The following is a 13457-nucleotide window of genomic DNA, read 5'->3' as shown; positions in this document are numbered from 1 at the left end:
TAGTACACGCAAGGTAGCATTCCACATCAACTCACCACTCTCGTGTTCGACTAAACGTTGAAGAAATTAAGCTTTCGCCATCAACATCACCGGTAATTATCATCAATCAAAGCAACCAGCAGAGAAAGTTTCACTTACATCAACTACCACAGTGTGCGGGATTTGCATAATTTTACTTGTCATCATCATTCCTCTATCTTTCCCCATGTTCCAGATAGCAGGTTAAATTGCACAAGCGTGAGCTGACCTCTTTGTTACTGCATAAATGAATCACACAACTACTATTATGTAAACTATGTCTAAAAACGACGATATACAGTGTGGCCTGCATTTTTACTTCAACAGCTTTTTATAAAGGTTCTCGCATTGCTTTATTTTCTCGGTCTCACTCAATCTTCGAGAGATGATGGCATATTTTGGTCCACATCATTGAACTGATGAAGCGCTCTGCTTGCCCGTTTCTCCCAGATATAAAAGAAAGCTACCCCCCGTACAGCCAGCTCGTCATCAGATGAAGAATGTGACCTGTCAGCAAGTAAAAGCCTTGTGAACCACGCAAACAACAAAAGGATTTCGTCGCAACATCATATCGGCAGCAGTAAGCGTAAATACTCTTTCAGTGTCGTTAGAATAAAAACGAAGGTCACCGTCTGCGATGACATTCACTAATGAAATGAGTAATTAATTTTAATGACACACGTCAGGTACAGGTAGACACTCCCGGTTTCCCCAACGTTTTAAGGATGAAATTATTTTTCGCACTATATGTACGTTTTGCTCACGCTTGCACGCGTTTTTCCTCTGTTCTTGCAAGCAGACGGTCTTAAACCTTTCGCGTTCGGCTAGTAAATGTTTACAATATTTTACGTAGAGCCGACAGTGGCTCTACATTACTAAAGCGAAGCGTGCTCGTTTGCGAATCACTGGTCGCTGGCACTCGGACGTCCGCAGGATAATTGTGGTAGCTTTCCGCGTGCGACCCTGCCACTGACCGAGCTGAATTTCTGAAGTTCATTGTCTTTCATTCTGCAGTTTAGTCTTCGACGACGGTGCCCGAGTGCCGGTACTGCCGCAGACGCGCGCGCGGACGCATTTTCAACCGTGGCCGGTGAGTGCAATAGAAACAAACAGAAGAAAGCTTTTAGCTCACCTATACAGTCGCACGGACAAAAATGCAGGAGTTGGCTGTTAACGCAGCAAATACAACAAATCTGTCGCACTGCATTGCTTCATTGCAAAGTTACACACAGAGCATACTAGACAACGGCCGAGAGCATGGCCATGGCACGTCCGAGATAGACGGACGGCACTCCATAGAATGAAGAACCAACATTAGGGAAGAGAAACTGTACCTTCCACAGTGGTACGAAAATAAGAAGCGGCAGCGCATGGAACTTACTGAGGAACCCAACAGATAGCGCCACTTAAACAAAAAAAACAGTTTCATCATCGTTGTTACAGTTTACACTCTTTGGAATGCCCCTTCTGCCACACAACGATAATCGTCACCTGCCTTGATGCGTTTCCTTTCTTTAACGCTGCGAGCCCGGTACTTTCCAGTAACGAACGGCACGCGCGTTATCAGCATAGAATAGTTTACACCCTTTGGAGCGCCCCTTCTGATAACGCGCGTGCCGTTCGTTACTGGAAAGTTCCGGGCTCGCAGCGTTAAAGAAAGGAAATGCATCAAGGCAGATGACGATTATCGTTGTGTGGCAGAAGGGGCAAGCCAAAGGGTGTAAGGCACCACTGGCCTCCTTGAAACCTTTGGATTCAGCGAGAGCAGTGGAAAAGTAAACATGTCCGCAAAAGAGGCGATTGTAGGATTGGTGGAAGAAAAGTATGGAAACAATAAAAACGTAGACGTACAAAAGCACAGTTCGAAATAGGGGATCAGAAAATTTTGGTGTGGTAGTTCATATGGATGTTTTTCCTCCTTTTTTTATTGTTTAACCTAGGGACATTAAACAGTATAATAGCAAGGGTACAGTGAACTAGAAGCTATTGCTGGAGCAAGGGCTTGGTGGCCCGACCCACTTCCCGTTCCAAAGGGGACGCTCATAACATCCATCCATCCATCCAGCTACCTATAGAGGTACCTCACTTTTTTCATAGTTTCCTACAAAAATTTGTAGGAAACTCTATGACAGTTTTAATGAAAACCTATTTCTACTATAGGCTTTACTACAATGCTTGCGTATAGTGCGCGGTGAAGCGCTCGACAAAATTGCTATTGCTCTTTGATTAACTTGAGACGCAAACATTTGCGCATGCAGGCAACCAATGCTTTATTCATCTGTTTCAAGATATCGTACTTCCACTAGCTTTACGACAATGCTTGCGTATAGTGCTGCGACTCTCTACGGAACTGCAGATTGCGGTGTCCTCGAAATTCACTCAAGATGCATAAGTTTGTGCATGCAGGCAACGAATGATTTCATTCACGTAGCACACCACGAGAGAGCGCTTTATGCAGTCCATTGATTTCATAAAACTATTTCTGCCACAGGCTTCACAGCAATGCTTGTGCAGAGGGCTGTGAAGCTGGAAGGAGCTGTAACAACATCCCGCGGTCTGCCCGATTTTTACCGAGTTTGTTTTAAAAGGCCCCTCACAGGCTCCATAACAAATTTTGGTTACACGCTGAAAGTTGTTACGTGGAACTCTCTCGACTTTCCTTGTTTCGCCTCCACAAACAAAATTTCTGCGCTGTGTTCTCCCGTCGGAGCCGAGGGATCGCGCAGCGGGCCGTCTTCTCTTTTTTTTTTTTCACTTCTTCTGTCTCTCGCGCGCGTTTTTGCTGAGTGGCACACTTCTGGTGACGGTGTCGCGCGTGAGCTGTTGCGCTTGTCTCGTGCGGTAAACCGGCCCCGCACACTCTCAAGTTCAACAAATGGCCACAGAGGGCGAAAAAATCGACCGCGCGGTGCTGCTAAAGAAACAGGCTTAGTACACCACTTAAAAAGGTTCCCCCCTTTGAGCACATTATCTCCCGCTAGAGGCGCCGTAGTAAATGCAATTTTTTTTTTATTATTTCACAATAACCTTAAAGGCCCTCTAGGGAGGGTATTACATAGGGTAAATGTTACATAGGTTAGGTGAACAGTGCGTAAATGTAATTACAATGGAAAAACAAAACTGGGAAAAAATTAATTACAGTACATCAACGTACAAACACAAAAAATAATGATAGTTATCAGTAGAGCAACTCTAAATGATTTGTACAAAATGTGACATTGTCGTGGAAGCTTTGGTTAACGGCGCATTAAAAAAAACAAAAAAAATGTTTACAAATCAGAGAGTCAGACGTGATATATTATGTATTCATGGTACTGCGTAGAGCGTCTGTAAATTTTTAGGCATTTGTTTCGGTGACAATGTGTGATGGCAAATTATTCCATTCTTTCACGGTGCGAGGTATAAATGACTGACCAAATTGTACTTTTCATTACCAACTTTGTTCTTTTTTGTCATTTTAAACGCAAAATAGCGTTCAGCATCATCGACCTCCCACGTGACCTCTGGCCTGGATTTAAAATTTGTGCCGGTACGTTCGCGTGCACGGCAGGTACAGATACTTTGCTTCGTACATTGGTCGGTTCTTTTGCGCTAACACCAGTTTATTGCGCTTCGATATCTCGCGTTATTTAACTTGGGGTGTAAGCCCGAAAGCTAGGTTTCAGTCGTGAGCCATGTGGAACGCGTCTGCATCGAAATGGGAGCCGGGTCCTGCTGCGACTGGGGACAGCAATACCGGTGAGTCGTTTAACATCGCTGCTTCTATCGCTATGAAATTTATTCGTCTCGTTAACTTGCAGGTGGAGGCAAGTCAACGAACTAGATCCTGCATTACATATGGGCAGTCAGGACCCTCCGTTGCTGTTTCCGAAATAAACTTTCAGTTGCGCGGCGACCATTACACACACATTCACGAAAGAGAAAGCGATATCGGAACGCGCGTCACATTTTTCATCACGTTGTAGCCGTAGCCATAAGTGACCGAGTTGCGTTATCAATATATTCTTTTTCGAGTCCGCCGGCAACTTCTTTCGTTCACAGAACCGAATAACCTTTTGATAAACTGAAGCTAAAGTACTGAATTAAATGTATTAAACAGTTGCACACGTGATAATTCATCCATATTTCGTACCTGTTGGTTCCAAATGTTCTTGCTGTTCAGTTTGGCTTACCTCAGGACATATATTTTTGCAGTAGTGAAGTGGTGCATCACGTTCATGCACAAAAAGAATGCATCATTTCTAATAGCTTTATGTCTTTCATCTATTTGCTTGTGAAATCAGCAGTGTGATCTCTTCTAGTGTATAAACGAGCGCAAAAATGTTCTTATTTGTGATCTTAATAATACTTAAGCTTTTGACATGCATTGTAGTTACGCAGACATCAATTTTACAGAGAGTAACCATATTTATTTACCATGCTGCTTAAGCACCCTAGAACAAACAGTGTACATTTGCATGTGTTCCGTAGTCAGAAACCATTGTAATGTATATGTCGCACCTTTTCACATTTTATATTGCAAGATTGTGCTTATTCAATTTCTGATGCAGTCAAAATTTCTGTTCCAGACATGCAGTAATGAGGATGGCACCAGTATAAAGCAACACACTCCATGCACTAAATAGAAGCTGCTGTCTGCTACAACAAGGTCATTGTGTGGACTTTGGCTGCTACTACAAGGTAAACAACACCTGGTTCAGAAATAAATATGCTTGATATATGCTGTATTGGCTTGCTAGTCTTGAGTTACATGTGATTTGTTTGTAGCAGATGATATGAACGTTTGTTCATGTTTACAGTTCAGCATAATTGGTTCGAATATGAAAGAAAACACTATATGAGTTTGTATAATCTCTGCTGTATCTCATGTGCCATTGTTCTGCCCCAACAGAGTATGTGCCAAGTACATCTTGGTCATCACGGGAGCCCCCATCTACACCAACAGGAAGGGGCTGGAGCTGAATTCGCAAGACCACGAACAAAGAAGCCATTCCAGAATTATTTGGATGAGATATCAAGTCTACGGACGACTGTTTTAAGAGTGAAAAGAGCCTACGCCATCATTCCACCAGCACGGATATTGGCAGAGTCATCCAGGTACCTCAACAACAAAAATTCTGTGTCTTCAGTTGGACCTGCAACCTCTGAACAAGCACAGACGACGCTGGCTAAGAGTGTTCTGTCAGCTTCCCCTTCCTTAGTGAGCTTCCTGGCCTGGCCAATTCGTGCCAAGTATAACTTTGTTTCAATGAATGCAAGCTTTTTCATTCCACATTTTTGTTAGAGATCATTCCTATTCCTCATCCAAACATTAAAGGTCAATCGATTCTTTGCTCATACTTAATACCAGTCACTCTCTAGAAGAATAACATATCTGTAGCAGCACTTTCTAGCGTATGTTGCCATGTGCAATTCCTCTCCTGAAATAGCTGATGCGGCATTGGCGGGTGTCTTGCATTAACCTTTACACTGTGTGCTATGTAGCATTTAACTTTTGTTAATGTTTTTGGCTCTCAGTGGTTTAAAGGTAGGGTGGCTTCTTTCTTGAATGCAAGCTTTCTCATTCCCATATTGAATTCCTAGTCTCGTTCAGGATTTCTATTCTTGCTCGACAGCCTGTGTTTTTGTGCAAGCTACATTGAAGTGATTGATTGCAGAATCTGGTTTCGCTGCTGTCTGACTTGGTACTTGTCACCGTGTTACGTTTCTCATATGTGGGAGTTTGGTCAGTAGCATTGGGAAACAGTCTCTCGAGCCAAGCACCTGCTCCTACAGTTTGCACAGTGACATAGACTGCGAATTTACACGCACCGTGGTTGGTGCTCCCTGTTCCGTCCTTTCCTGCTGCTGCCATGTGCAAATTTTGCTTGTGGCCTTCCTCGGCCATAATTTGGCATCATAATTACATAATTCTAAGTGTATGAAGTTGATATCCACATGTGTGGAAAGGCCTGCAAAAGTGGCTGCAAAATGGTGATGTCCACAAAACTGACCATGCCCATATATAGAGAATGTGGGGGACCAAGTGTGAATTGCACATTAGTGGCATGCAAAAGAACAAAAAGAAACATGCAGGTTGGAAAGGCGGTAACGCTAAAATGCCGGGCACTACATGTCGCTGTGTTGGCTGTGGCAGCAGATGCTTGCCTCACCCGATTGCTTTGCAATGCAAGTTGCTCATATTCAACGCCGATTGTCGTTGCAAACACGTGGGACACACTGTACAATCTGCTTGCGCTGCTGGTTGTTGCTTGTTGCCAGACTACCGTGTGCGACGAAGGCAAGCACTGTGCCTACAGTCGGACGGTTGAATGTGCCGCAAGCAACCCGTGTGCATGTATGCTCACTGTTGTCATGTAGATCGTAGCCAATGTAGTATAGTGCCAATATTGAGCGTTATGTTAGAGTATGCTGAAGTGATTTGATTGCAGAATCTTGTTTCAATGTTGTCCCACTTGGTCATGGTTGCCGTGTTACATTTCTGGGATGTGGCAACCTGTTCAGTTGTATTGGCCAACGGCCTCTCGAGGTAAGCACCTGCTCCTGCAGTCCGCACAGTGACACAAACTCCCTGTTTACATGTACTGCTATTAGTGCTCCCTGTTTGTCCTTTCCTGCTGCAGCCATGGGTAAAGTGTGCTTGTGGCCTTCTTTGGCCGTGATTTGGCGTGAACAGAGACTATCGTACATGATTACATGGTTTGCAGCGTATGAAGTTGATATCCACAAGGTGGAAAGGCCTGTAAAAGTGGCTGCGAAATGGTTATTCCCACAAAACAGACCACATCCATATTGAGAGCAGGTGGGGCACCAAGTGTGATCGACAAATTAGCGGCCATCGAAAGGACAAAAAGAAACGTGCATGTAAGAAAGGAGGTAACGCTAGGATGCCAGGTAGTTCATGTTGCTGTGTTGGCTATGGCAGCAGGTGCCTGCGTCACCCGATTGATTCGCAGTGCAAGTTACAGCGACTGTCAGTGCAAACAGGTGCGGCACTGTCCAATCTGCTTGTGCTGCTGGTTGTCACTCGTTACTAGACCACCATGTGCGACGTAGGCAAGCACAGTGCCTGAAATCGGATAGCTGAATGTGCTGTAAGTGACCTGTAGTGCGTGAATGCCCACTGTTGTCATGTGGATCTTAGCCAATGTACAGTGTATTGTCTGAACCTTATGCGGTGATTGAATGCAGTCTAATTTGATAATGGTCGCCGTGTTATGTTTCTTCGATGTGGTGACCTGGTCAGCTGCACGGGCAACAGTCTCCCGAGGTAACCATCTGCTCCTGCAGTCCACACAGCGACAAAGACTCCCAATTTATATGCACTGTAATTGGTGCTCTCCCCATTCGACATTTCCTGCTGCAGCCGCCGGCAAATTATGCTTGAAGGCCTTCATCGGCCGTGATGTGGCGTGAGCGGAGACCAGCACACGTTATTACATGGTCCGAAGTTGATAGCCACATGGGTGGAAAAGCCTTCTAGTTTGCATAATGAATCCTTACCAACTAGCTCAGCTTTCTGTCGTTCTAAGCCTGCAAAAGTGGCTGCAAAATTGTGATGCCCATATTGAGAATGTGGGGCACCAACTATGAGTTACACATTAGCGGCCCCTGAAAGAACAAAAAGAAACGTGCAGGCTGGAAAGGCGAGAACGCTCAAATGCCGTTTAATCCATGTTGCTGTGTTGGTTGCGGCAGCAGATGGCTTGCGTCACCTGATTGCTTCACAATGCAAGTTGCGGCGACTGTCGATGCAAACAGGTGGTGCACTGCCCAATTTGCTTGCGCTACTGATTGTTGCTCGTTACCGCGCTACTGATTGTCGCTCTTTACCAGATCGCCATGTGCGACGACGAAAGTGAGCAGTTTACGAGCTCGCGTTAATGGTTTCAGCGCATCTCGACATGCAAATTTTATTTCTGATCTTGTATGAGAAGGTGCACTGCTAATAAAGTCGCACGTCCTGTTCACTCACTTGTGGCTTGTTTATATTGGCGTCAGTAGAGGCTTTTTAGTCTCCTGGCCATTAAAACGCGGCAGCTGCGGCATGCCGCAAAGCCAGCGACGTGAGCACGGCGCGTACCCAGCGTACGCCAGCCACCGGTTTAAAGCGGCCATTATGAACGTTGCACTAAAAAAAAAAACATTTCCGCTTTCTTTTTAAGTAGCACCATCTGTCGGGCCCCCCGCTAAGTTCCATGCGCTGCCGCTTCTTATTTTCGAACCACTGTGGAAGGTACAGTTTCCCTTCCCTAAAGTTTATTGGTAGACGATGAACCTGACACGCAAACTATTTCCTTCAGTGCGCATGTGCGCACTCTTTCTGTCACACTTTCCCTCTCCCCTTGCCTTTTCTTTATATATTTCCGTGCGTGAATAAACCCGGCGTTCTTCGGCTAGAATGACTGTCTCATTCACTACGGGAGGGACGTTGCCTCCGCCCGTCAACCATCGTAGCATCTCGTTTCCCGTAACGGACGATAATGCGCGCAATGCACGAGAACATGTGATATAGCCGCATAAGTCAGTGCCCCAGTCACAAGCACTTACGCAGACGCGAGAGGATGGAAGTACATGATCGCATTGCTGAAACACGGTAGAAAATGACAGATAGTTTCGTTCTCTGCGCACAGACGTCTGAAAAAGCAGACGAAACAGAAGTTCATCTTTCTTGCTACAGTGCGAAGTAAAACAAGAGCACCCAGACCATGGAGGAAAAAAACTCAGAAGAAGCCCTGACGTCACTATTTGTGAAGCTAAAGTGAAGCCGGAGGTTGGTGTTGCTCAAGGCGGTGCTCCACCAATCGTCATTTCTTTCTATATGCCATCGTGCCAGGTCAATGGCCAGGTCTCCTCTCTTGTTCACCTTTCTCGCGAAACCACGCCGCGCTGCGTGCAACCGGGCTGCTCGGACGCGCGCGCTCCGCAGCAATACTAAACAAGATAATCTAATCGCGATGTCTCAATGCATTACCGTTGCCAAAATCATGTTCAAAGAAGTTTATATTGAAGTTCGCAAATTGGGCCATGAGGTAGAATCGGCTGCTTTTACCGGCTTTTATGAAAATAAACATGCTTTGTCAGGTAAGCCAAATGAGCTGTTCTAGCTCATCAACTGCGGGTACCGGCCGCTGCCCAGTTCTTGCGCGATTTAAAAAAAAAAAAAGGTCGCCTCTGCCTTCTACTTGCTTTTTTCTGCTTGAACCTCCTGAGGCTCTCAGACGGTCTTGTGAGCTAGACGTTTGGCGATACGAAAAAAAATGTACGCATTCTCACTGCACTCTAAGAACGCACTGGAGACACGTACGACACACCGACCCATTTCCGATCCATTTGGAGTTTATGAGCACAAACGCATTCTCGCTTGAGGAATCGTCGCCCTTTAGTGAACAAACTTCGGGTGGCCGCGCATCACTATACGAGTCAGCGCACCGGCGAGGAGGCAGAATGTCATTTCTGACCCCGCGTTTATAGATTGATTGACTGTGGCCTGAGGTGATTTCTTACCTTAGTGATGCTAAGTGAAGCATCACGGAACCAAAGTTTTGGCATAGCCGGCACACGGTGCAGAACAGTACGCGCGTAGAACCGGCCTATATGCGACCATGGAAGCCGTTTGATGTGTTCGCAGGCGTACGTTCTGTGGAGCCAATTGCCTATCGACTCTTGCAGCTAGCGCATCTGCTAACCTCCACTTCCCTATACGCTTCTCGCGCGCACAGATAACATACGCCAGCGGTAGGGGGGATTCGTTCCTTAAGTCAAAGCAGCCGCTTCTTTCCCATCTTCCAGGATGAAGCTTCGGCTGGCAGGCGCACGGTGCCAAGGGCAGCAAAATGCACATATTCTGCGTAAAGCTCTGTCAGCACGAGTATTGAGGTACACCTGCGCAGGTGCGCATGAACCTCGAACGCGCTCTGCTTAAAAGATTTCGTGCTGTCGCGAGTACTGCGCGGAACAAGCAACAGTTAAGCAACATGTGTTTTAATATGCACAAAAGCAAGTTGTTGCTGAACACGAACTATGCATTCATAACGTACGTCTACGTGCCGCAAATGCACCATATGCGCTGTCAAAAGCAGGAATCACTGACCTGCAAGGCGTTCATTGTACAGATTCGGAAACGCATCGGTTTCGGCCTGCGATGGCACGTTAGCATAATTCCGCCAAAGAGGGCAAAATTTTCCGCGGATATTCCTTCGTCCGTTGCCATTGCCGTGGCGCGGTACATTGCGTACAGCGTTGCATGTGTGTTAATTTCATGAACTTTAGTTCCTCCTGTCTCACCTGGCTCCAGCAACATCCAGGAGAGCACGGTCCAGATAACGCAGCGCAACAAAACATGGCGACCAACGCAAACCTGTCTGCACGGTGCCTTTGCCACGGTACGAAACCTACGGAGCAACACATGTGAGTGCACAGAACCATAACAAAGCTGTCATTGGGGCCTGAAAGGTGTGGCCGCTACGGTAAAGAATAATAAAAGAACTGCAAAAAAAAGAGAACCTACTCCGTCATTTCCTCCACACTTTTCTCATAGCGCGCGGAAAGGGTAGGGCTTCTCAGTTTCCTTCCTCCATGACCCACATATTTGGTTCGTATGTTTCATTATTTCTCTAAACATGGTTCACTGAAGCAACAGATTCAACAAATAACTGATGCTGCCTTGAATAATTATCTAAGTCCCGTGACACTGTGAGTGACATCACAGCACTGCCATGTACGTAGGTGCACTTGTGCGACTGACGTCAACTGTCCGGCTGTCAGCGTGGCCCCCATGAGGAGAAGGCAATTTGGTTTGAAATTTAAGCTCTTTCCGCGGCATGTAGGGATACAATACTTAGACACGACCGTTAGCACGCCTTGTATGCACAGCGCTTGTCAACTCAAAATGCGGTGAACTGATGAGGGGCCCTTTGAGGCGAAAGCCTTAGATCTCTATATTTCAAGGTCGCTTTGTGATGTACAGAAAATCAGAGCGCTCGTGCTACTGCTCGTGCGTTTGTAGTCTTCTTGCACATCGATGGCACCAATCATGCAAAAAAGAAAGGTACAGTTAATTAATATAGGGTTAATTTTTGCACTCGAACCCACAGATTTTGGTGTTAATTAGAGCAAATTTGGTTAAGGTACAGTTAATTAAGGTAACGTTAATTAACATTCTAACTGCATTGTGGGACACTGGTAGGTCACAGCCTGTGCTCTTCCTATGCGGCAGCAAAGTTACGGGCGTTCATCTGCTTGCTGCTGCGATAACTTTATGACACTTGAACACAAAGGTAGGTATGTTTTTCGTTGTGTGAGGTTATAAATAGCCAGTAGAATACTCGTCTGATGTTAAATGCTATGACCCACCGGCGATCCACTACGTACTGAATGAAAACGTTTTTGTGCTGTGTGCAGCATGACCCACCAGTGACCCACACGCAAGAATTCTCCCACTTGTGTTGCTGTTGGAGGTTCGAAATTGCAACTAATGTACCTTTTTATTGCATTTGACATAGTGTGGCACGTTTGTTACGAAGAGTGGAGTGGCAGCACATTTCTCAGTTGGGCTGCTTGCAAACTTTTCGCTGCAGTTCTTGAAATACGTGCCGTTGGACTACGTATCTGCATTTTTCTTGCTACTCCCAAACTTTTCAGCATGTCTAATAGATGCTCATGCCTTTTACGGATGCAAAAAAAGCACAATGCAGAGGAAACAAATACAAGAAACTTAGTTTTGGCCGGAAGAATGCACCAGCAACTTCGCGATCACCGGCTGATGAGTCAAGTGCTTCAGTGTCAGATGTTCAGCAGTGGACAGACAGGGAAAGCAGTGACAAAAACAGTGTTTACGAACCGTCACAGACCTCAGCCAGCACGTCGAATGGAGAGTCGGACCTGACTGATGATTACGAGGCGGATGATTTAGGCCACGGTACTCTAATTTCTCTTGGCCCATTTCTAGAGAAATGCACACTGGCAACAACCACTTTGCCTAGTGTGATGTTGCACTCTAGGCCGCCCACTACAATTAGTTGCCATCTAGCCATGATGCCCTGTCTTTATACTCGCTGTTTATTACGAATGATATCTGGCAAATGATGGTCAATGAAACAAACAGGTTCACACAAGTGTTGGAGTCAACTACTTCCAAATCTAAATCATGGTTGAAGAATTGGACGGAAACCAATGTCCAAGAAATGAAAGCATTTATTCAAATACTGATTCGTATTGGTCTCCTTTGTCTTCCTACTCCTAAATTTAAATAACAGTTGAAGAATTGGATGGAAACCAGGGTCGAAGAAAAGACAGCATTTGTTGGAAAACTGATTTGTATTGGGCTCGCCTGTCTTCCTACTCCGAGTCACTACGGGCAAAAAGTGACCTATTTGGTGTTGAACTCATTCGTCAAAACATGAGCCATGACCGCATTTTTCCTACTTTTGAAGTTCTGGCATTTTGCGGACAATGAACTGGAACTTGCAGGATCATGTCTAAGATTCGGCCTCTGGTAGAGAAATCGAACCAACATTTTTGACACTGTGCTTGAGCTGGGAAAGGAGGTTGTGATAGATGAAACAATAGTGCCATGGATGTTGCATGGAGTCAGGCTCTTCAAAGCATGTACAAAAGACGGTTACACACTAAAGGTTGATGCATATGCTGGAAAGTGTGAGTGACAAGTTGGTGTTGCAAACGCCTAAGATGTATGTTTGAAACTCATGCAAAATTACAAGGGAGTCGGGTGCCCGCTATACGTAAACTTCTACATGAGCTTGCTGCTCACTCTTCACCTTCTAAAGGAAGACACTTTCATTTGCAGCACAGTTCGCTCAGCAAGGAAAGGGCTGCGAAAAGATCTCACTGAAGTAAAGGTTGCGAAAGGCAGTGTGACCAGACTTCAGTCCAAAGATAGAGTGATGGTACTGAAGTAGATAGACAAAAGCTCCGTTCTAATACTACTCACATCTGTCACCAAATATAAAGCAACATTGGTGGACAGCGGGAAGAAAACAAGGGACGGCACACCAATCACGAAATATCAGGCCGTTCTCGATTACAAAGCAGCAAAAAAAAGGCGTCTACTATAGCGACCAAATGGCTTCATATCACAACTGCCTTAGAAAAGGTAGCTGTTGAGTTGGTTGTTAAAAGTGCCATCATAAATGTGTGGAACATTCGTGGCCTGCTTGAAGGAAGCTCTACGCCAATTATAAAATTTCAAGAACTGGCTCATTCACTGTTTGGCACTCATTAAGACAACATCGAAGAAACTTGTGGGGGAAAGAGTGTCCACACGCTAAAATAAACTGGCACATCGGCACGTGACTCAGTGGCACTGCACTGGCTGCTATGCAACCAACAGTACCAGCAGCAGCCCAAACAAAACTAGGGTGAGAGGGAGAAAAGTGACCACTTTCTGTGGATGATGCCCTGGCAAGTCATTCATCTGT

The 13457-nt window shown here is 45.5% G+C and overlaps 1 protein-coding gene and 1 long non-coding RNA gene across 6 annotated transcripts in view; one reads left to right on the top strand and one right to left on the bottom strand.

The window, feature by feature from the left end:
* The window catches only part of MED17 (mediator complex subunit 17), a 251061-nt gene extending 249637 nt beyond the window's left edge, over window positions 1-1424 (bottom strand). For 3 of the 5 annotated variants that reach the window (XM_065438749.2, XM_065438750.2, XM_070522696.1), the window contains exon 1: window positions 1151-1334. The gene's annotated coding sequence lies outside the window, so the exon portion shown is untranslated. The other 2 variants (XM_065438751.1, XM_065438752.2) reach the window with 2 other exon arrangements.
* A 2107-nt stretch (window positions 1425-3531) lies between these two features.
* On the top strand, window positions 3532-7992 carry LOC135907100 (uncharacterized). Its single transcript, XR_010565892.2, has 3 exons — window positions 3532-3756; window positions 4587-4698; window positions 4910-7992. It is a non-coding gene; the product is annotated as an uncharacterized lncRNA (long non-coding RNA).
* Window positions 7993-13457: the final 5465 nt, after the last annotated feature.

This window comes from Dermacentor albipictus, chromosome 7, assembly GCF_038994185.2.
Source record: "Dermacentor albipictus isolate Rhodes 1998 colony chromosome 7, USDA_Dalb.pri_finalv2, whole genome shotgun sequence".
Classification (NCBI taxonomy): Eukaryota; Metazoa; Arthropoda; class Arachnida; order Ixodida; family Ixodidae; genus Dermacentor; species Dermacentor albipictus.
Note: the sequence above shows the minus strand (reverse complement) of the source record. Positions and strands in the feature narration are given on the sequence as shown.